Raw genomic sequence first — 8460 nt, forward strand, 5'->3', positions numbered from 1 at the left:
TGGTCCATCATTACACAGTTGCCTGGGACAGCAAAATAAGGTGCTGTAAAAAACAAAGGGGGTTTGCCACCTCTCTTGGGTATGAAGGACAAGCTGGTATTCAGCAGACTGATTTTTTCCTGATGATAGAGGGCTGAAACATCATGAAATACTGTTGGGTATTTTACAGAAACAATTTGGGCACTATTCACATTACAATCTGTTAGGACTGGGCATCTCAGATTTGTAAGTAGGATTTGTTTTCCCTGCATTTCTCCCAGCAGTACTTTGGTCTCCACTCAGCCTTTTCTTTACATTTCATTATCTAGCATTTTAAATTGCCATTAAGTCGCTTTTCTTCAAGCAGGGGTTAACCTGTTTTACAGGAAATTTGTTCCTTTAAAGCTTTGTAGCTATGTTACAGTCTCTGCTTCCGGCTATTGCCGTAACTAGATAATCATTTTCAATTTAAATCCTGTTTGTGTTGGGGGATAAGGTGCACCTCTGGGATACAATTATGGGCCTGTTATAATGCATAAATCAGAGAAGGTATGTGAATTCGCTCAGGCTATGTGGATCCCTGCAGCACTCTCAGGCCTGCAGCCACCCTCAGTAAGTATTAGTGCCAATATCAAATGAGGATGAATACAGAGATGTGGAAATTGCGGAGCAAATGGCAGCTCGTACCTGGGTAGTTCCAGGTCTGTAAAACTTGATTCCAAGTAAAGAAATTCCACCAGGAATATCTGGTAGCTTTTCTACAACATTCATCCCCCAAAGTAAATTTTAATATCTTGCCACTAAAACAACTAACTAAATCATAGAATCACCACACAACAGCCCAGTTTGGAAGGGACTTTTGGGAGATCATCTTGTCCAACCTTTTTGTGGGAAAGGGATCTTTGGTGAGATTATCTAGCAATAATCAATCTGTCCAATCATATTTTGAAAACCTGTGATGATGAGTACTCTACCACATCCTTTTATGTCAGTTTTCCTTGAAACATAATAAGGCAGATGCACAGAAAAGTAGATGACCACCATAAGGTGAGTTCTGATCAGGAAACATTTTGTGACTGACTGATGGTATGAAGCAAGTGTCATACACTTCATCACTTTGAAAATATCTTCATATTTTCCCCCTATAAGTGTATCCTCCTATAGCAGATCACACAGCAGCATTGCTTGCTCTGTGCTGTCCTGGGATTTGCCATTTTAGAGTGAGGGCAAGTGTTGATTGCTAATCCAGGTGAGATTCCAGAAGTGAAGACTGGATTAACTGAAATGTGGAAGAACCAGCCTGACCCATGCTGAGGGAAGAGATTTTGTAAAGGGGAATAACACCAGTGTGGAAACAACTGCCAGTTTGCAGGAAGATACCTGGCTGGACCTTCTGAGTCACCTGTGAAGCCTTGCATAACCTGTTTGCACTTCTCTTTTCTGGTGGCTGCTTTTTTGTGGCTTTGTTCAAACAAGCATAAAGCAGAATGAAACACTGCAATGTTATCACTGTCCAAATCGGTCTTGGAGGTTCAAACCACACCATTAGCAAGGATGACAGCAGTTCAAAAACACCAGAATGCATCCTGCAGTTAGAGGAAACATCAGTAGAAAGCAGTAAGTAAAGTCTTCTGGTGCTTCTTTTTTAATACCCTTCAGTACCTTTGGTAACTATTGTTGTAGTCTTTCTTTGCAGCTGCAGTCCTAGCTGCAAAGCTGGGAAGATAGAAGGACATCATAAAAAGTTGTGTGACTCTGCTCTGATGTGTCTTGGTAAAGGACTCTTGCTGCACTGACTTGGCAGAGTTCAGTGCAGTACTAGAAAAGCAATGACTTCTGCATACTACTCTTTTTGTTACTACTACTTGTTATCCTAATACTTCATTATTTCACTTGTTGACTTCCTAAGTCTTGAAATCATTTCATTGTCAAAAGCTGCTGCCATCAAATGGTCCCTCAACGCAGCTGTAGTTTCAGTCTGCCTTAAACTGCCTGATGCCCTGGTTATGGTGCTCCCAACATATGCACATCATCTCTTTCTGTTAAGTGTCTCATCCTAATATAATTTAAAATGGAAAAATGAAAGGAGCTGATTTGTTATGCATTGGGATGAGAAGCATGAGTGTTACTCACCTCTGAGTTCTGGAAACCCTGTGTCTTTTGGTAGGTACCATAAGAAAACAAAGACATGGGTGTCAGCATCTGACATTGCACTCACTGGTGTCCACCCAAAAACCTCTGTAGTGGATTTAGCCTGTGCAAAGTTTACACCAGAAAAAAAAGCAATCACCGTCAACCAAACTGTGGGTGTCCAAAGCCTTCAGCACAAGAAAAAATGGAAGCATAATTTAATTTTTTGGTCTTTAGAGTTTGAAGTTAAATGAACAAAAATATTCTCACACAGCCTTCAAATTTGAGTAAAACACCACTTACATTCAAATAGGTTTGGTTTGGAGTAGATTAACAAAAGTTTCATGTGGGTTCAAAACTCACCTGAACTTAGAATTATGTAATCTAGATGTTAAACTTCTATGGCTTACCTTTTTCTGCCCTATCTCTAATGAAGACAGCTTTTTATAATATATTTTGATTTTTTTCCCTTTTGGCAAAAAAATGGATGCAAATGTGTCAGTGCCCGTGTCTTCATGGAGTCTGCAAGTCCAAAAATAACTCCTGGACATGTACCATTTTGGGGTTGTTGTCCCTAGTTCTTTGCAATTGTAATAATTAAACATTTTTTACAATTGTTAAATATCCTCTCGTGATTGTTTTCTGCCATTATTTGAAGAAAACAGGTTTGGTTTAATTCCAGTTTCCTTTATCTTTGTCTCTTTTGTACTGCCCTAACTCCTGGACTGGAGTCTGTAGCTCCTCTCTGATCCTGACTGTTAATTAGAGGAACCACAGAACAATTACTCTTTTCATAGCAGCACATACAAAGTCAGTATCTACAAAGTCTACAGTTCTGGGCATGACACAGGACTGATCTGTTTTATGCAATTATTTTCTTTGCTAGTGCAAATAGTCACGTAAAACTACTGTTTGATGTTCTCTGGGACCTATGTCTCCCTTCCCATCCAGATTTAGGGAAAAGTGAAATGTAAACCCACAAAAGCTGGCAGCTAGGGCTGAAAGTTGCAGAAATCTGAGCTCCACTTTTGTATTAAGGATTCTGATGAGTGCTAAGGTGCCCTCGTATGTATGAGGGTTTAATGTAGAATTTACCTTTAGATTAGAAGGCAGTTCCTAAAAAAAAAACAGCTCATCATCTTCCCCAGAATCAAAGCATCACTCTTGTGTAAGACCCTATCAGGACACAACAGAGATAAAATAATCCTGGTATGCATCTATTACTCTACCCAAGAATACCTAGAATGGATTTCTTCACAATTTTTTCAGACAGGAAATCTGAAAAGCAGAAAAGCAAATTAACTTTGCCAAACCACTTGCACATACACAGTTCTGTCCTTAGTAAAAAATGGTCTGCTTAGTAATTTTTGTAAAGACTCCTTGTATCAATGAGAACATTTTTGTCTCTACTATGGTAAAGCAGTCTTAATTTGAAGTGTCACAGGGTGATCAAAACTGTCAGCAGGATTATCTACTTATGCGTTGTTTTCCACACAGTATTTGTAGAAATCTTTGCAGAGTTGGTAACACTGTTGCAGCTTTTTGCCAAGGTCAGGGTGGCATCAGGCATTGCAGCACAGCTCTGCTTCATCACTGTTTTATCCCACTAAGTGGAGAGCAGCAAGATACTAGCCAGCAAAATGTTCAAGCACAAAGTTAATTTTAAACAAAAGTGTAATCACACTAAAGTGCTAACAATTGAGGGATGTGCTAGTGTTGTAAGCTGACCCTAACATCCTTGCTGAACTGCAGCCAGCATGCTCCTCTGCATCACCTGCAGCAGATGGGCCCCACTCGAGTCTGTAAACTTCAAGTGCATTCACAGTTGCAGGATTGAGTTCATTAGTTTTATCTTCGATGAGTTGTGCTTAATCTTCAAATGTCACGTAACTAATTCAAAATTATTTTATTATTGCTGACATCAGTTCAGATCCTACCTACCCTGGCACTTACCTTCAGGCTCATAAAAAGCATTTCAGTAGCCTTCAAATGATGTTTTAAAGAAATTAAGGTGGACAGGCTATTTAAAATTTTGACACCCAGAAATGAGTGTGGTAAAACTCAGTTATGTAGTGTTAAAGCAGTACAGGTTGAAAACAAACCATAAGTTCTCCAGGTGCAATGGGTATTTAAAGAGTGACTGTAATTACACAGTTAGAAAGCTGAAATGGTGATTGAATATTTGTCTAAAACATAAGGTCTAATTCACAGGAGAATTAGGGAAGACATCATAATTAAATTACAAAGGAGGTGAGACTAGTTGATGGAAACAATATGTTTTAGCTTGATTCTTAGTTCTGTTAACTTTGTGATCACTCATCTGAGCCTAAAAATGTACCTGAACAAGCAGTGACTCTCAACATGGTGTGACTACTTTGTGAGTGACAGTATTCTCATCAATGCTGGTGTGGGTTGTTAATGCATAACAGCCATTTAACCACACACCAATCACATGGTAGACAAGTGACACAAAGATTCAATTATAAAGTCTTATGGAATGTCCCATCAACTAACTAAACAATGAAGGTAATCAATATTTCAGTTTTATATGCCACTGAAGACACTGGCATCCCTCAGACACGAGGAAGTGCCTTTCATGCTCTGCTTTGTCAAGAAATCTGTCATCTCTACACAGTGTTGCTTCCTGAAACACTGGATTTGCCCAGCTGTGGGAGAGCAATGTGGAATGGCTTAGGTATGTTCACTCAGTTTCACTATGTGTTATCACATTACCAAGCTACAGCAAAGAAAGTGTTAAGATAAAGCAGCAATCTAGGACCTATCATTAACATTTCACAAATCCTTATGTGGTTTTTTTTCACCAGATTGTTATTTTCATACAGCTATGCAAGTGTATACTGTCCTGCTACCTTAGTTCATCCTTGTCCTGTTTTGCATGTAAAAATCAGCAAAATATTTTTCTTCTGCAAAGAACAGAGTCATCAGCTGGTGCCTATTGACTGAAGCACAGATTGCTATCAAAGGAAGTATTTCCTTGCCTTGAATTTGCCTTTAGGTACGCATAGTTTCTTCATCTGCTAACATGCAGACATTTAAAATTTATCTGAAGAGAAAAATACCTAAGCAGCCTAAAATGTTCAGACCATACACAACTTGCAAGCCTTTTATGATGAGCAGAAGTGATTTCCCAATAAAAACACAGAATTACTAAATACAGTAGGATTTTCAAAGTGGTTTGTCTCAGCAGAGCTCTACTATAGTATTAAAGCTGTCCTAACCACAGGAATAATTTTAAACCATATTTTCATTATTGCTACTGGTCTCTGTGGTCTGTGTCCTGAGGGACTTGCCATTTAATTCTGCTTGCTAAGAGAACTGTCTGAATGCATTTACAGCAACTCCTGAGGTAGGACTGGGGCAGCAGGTTTGGGTTGACTTCTACCAGGCTGAACTGGCAGCACGAGGGCAAGGACTCACTCTGCCCATCTCACAGTTCTCTGGCTCTGCAGTACTTAAGTATTCAATGGGAAGAGGAGAGAAGGCCTTCCACCTTCCTGATCCTCAAGAATTGTAGTTTAGTTCTGTGAATTATCTGAACTCTTCCAGTTGTTGCAAATAGGTTTTTCTCAGGTCCTGCCACACCTGAAAGCAGGTTACCAAAGCTGGTTACCTGAATACACCCATATTTGCACAGACATGCACTGTATTCTCTTACATGGAAGAAACCCCCATAACCAAGGACCCTCTTGTGTGATTTACACAGAGGGAGTAGGCAGAAGGTGTAACCTGGCAGACTAGTGTAACCAGGGACAGTTTGGCTGTACATCTTCAATTCAGATGGGAGGTCCCAGGTATCACAAGAGGAAACAGCCTCAAGTTGTACCAAGGGAGGTTTAGATTTGATATCAGAAGGAATTTCTTCACTGAAAGGGTGTTCAGGAATTGGAACAGGCTTCCCAGGGAAGTGGTGAAATCAGTCAATCTCTTTTCAATATTAACCTTTAGTTAACTTCATTTTTACAAAATAAAGGCTATTTCCTGAAATGCTTCTTTAAACTATTCCAGCCTTTTGTTGCTATGCCAAAATCCCAAACCTCCCAGTTTTGCAAACTCTGTTTTTCAGCTCTGGTTCCTGACCTGCTCAAATCTACAACCTCCACCAGCAGCACCTCCTGAGCAATGCTGCTCCCCAAAGCTCTCACTCTATACATACAGACATTTGCCTTGAAGACAGGGAGGTCTGTTCTACCTTTAGTCAGAGAAAACTGTCGTGCACAGAACAATGAACAGGAAAGTGTGGAGATTGAGTGGTATGGCATACTTTATGCATGAGAGAGACCATGCCATTGTGCTGAAGTCCATAAGGAATTGTTTTGTTCCCCATGGAACATTCAGATACATAGGTAATTTCAGCCTTCACCTTTCAAACAAGGTATTTATAGTGAGAGATTATTTCTTTCACATCTTCCTTTAAGGTGTTAACAGTCTGTAGGGAAAAACAGGAGTCCAAGAAATTGTTCACATTTTCTTGGAGAACTCAAAATTACAACTCCTTGGAAGAGTAGAAAATTCACCATTACCTAAAACTGCAGACCTTTTTAGAATGCCTCCATTGCAATAGGATCATTCTCCAACTTCTCCTATTCTTCCTTTTAAGTCCTCAACATCTGTGTTATGAAAAAGGGAAGTAAGGAGCCACCAAAACAGACCCCAAGGCTTCAAGGCACTGGCTAGTTGCCTATAATTCCTGTATCCCAGCCATGTAAAAGTGCCCTATTTCCTTTCTCTACATTCCCATATCTTGTATTGTTCCTTTGTCAAATATGTGTGGAGACATCAATTTTTTAGGAACCATCACATGTGCCAGCAAATCAGAGCAGAGGTATCTCAGCATCCCTCCTGGAAACTGGCCAATGCTGACTGCCTCAGAGGAAAAGTCAGCCTGAAGAGAATTGGCCTGGACAATTATACCTGACCCACATGTAGTGGATGTTTCTTAATCCACCTTAGTTAGAGGCTGAATATCCTGAAACTTTGGAGTTTATATGTGCATCACCACTTCAGTCACTGCTGCACATCTGGGATGCTCAGGAGTCAAGAAGTGACATTTGACAGAGCCGGAAGCTCAGAGGTGTCCACTATACTGGATTTTAAAACTCCTGTCAGGCTTTCATGCCTGAAAGGCAAAGACAACTGACTCTAGCCTTATGCCTGTCATCCTTGGAGATTCCCGTTGCAGTGGAGGGGGATAGGACTGGGACAAGGCAGATGAGAAAGGACCACTGTTTAAACTAACCTTCACTGCTGCTTGAGACAAGAAGGCACAGAGAACCAACACCAATACCAAGCTCAGGCATGGTTAGTTGTTAAAGGCTCTCCTCAGCTTTTGTTTGAACTGGCATGCATATTCTAAATGAATTAACAAGTTGAAACAAGCTTGATTACAAAACAAGAATGAAATAAAGTTTTATTAGTATTAATCACACTAGCTATGATTTCTGTGCCTTGCCAGGTGAAGCTATTAAACAGCTTGTTCTGATCAGTCAGCAAAGACTACTTGTGAGAAAATTCAGGATGTGACTGCCATCCGGATAGGAACTTTCATAATAAAGAAGCAGCCTGTAGTCCAAAGTGAGGAACACATTCTCCACATCCCTCTGGCTTGCAGTAAACAAGCCCTCCTTTCCAGCCTGTAATATTTCTTGAACTGAGCAAACAGAGCATGGAGGAATGGGGAGCAAAACAACCAGACCTTTTGTGTGAGATTCCTATGGTCTCAAAAGTCTCGCTGCAGAAGCAAGTTTCAAAGTGAGCAACTTACCTGAAAAAGAAACACTAAAGATTTGCATAATTTTTCCTTGGAAAATTGCATTAAGCAAACTGGGTTGAGGCCGAAGACCTCAACTTGTTTTGTAGTAATGGTATGAGGCCTATTACTATAGGGTTAAAGTAAAATATAAACCCCAAAGCAGAACACAGAGAAAATGGATATGGGAAATGATGAAAATCACTTCTGCTGCTTGTTGCATCATGGTTCTCAAAAATGTCATCCTAATATAATCAGTCAACCTGGGATCCCATGGGAATGTCCATGTTCAGAATCTCTTGAGAGTGCAGAAGATTTCTTGTTTCCTGCAGAACTGAAAAGACAGATGTAACCCCCCAGCCCCTCACAATGCCCTGGAGCATCACCTGCTTCAGCCATGGGGGCAGGAGTCATATGTACTTAAGCATTTTTCTAGACAGAAAGTGAGACCAGTATTTTTATCACTACAGCTCTCCACTTCTAACCACAAAATGCAAACATTTTAATAGAAAATATTTCATTGGTCAAAGCAGCAAGAAGATCTTGGTTTTATGGGAAGCGTCCTGCAGAAAGTAATATGCACT

This window comes from Lichenostomus cassidix, chromosome 1Aa (assembly GCF_008360975.1).
Source record: "Lichenostomus cassidix isolate B80296 chromosome 1Aa, HeHo_3.0, whole genome shotgun sequence".
In the NCBI taxonomy this organism is placed as follows: Eukaryota; Metazoa; Chordata; class Aves; order Passeriformes; family Meliphagidae; genus Lichenostomus; species Lichenostomus cassidix.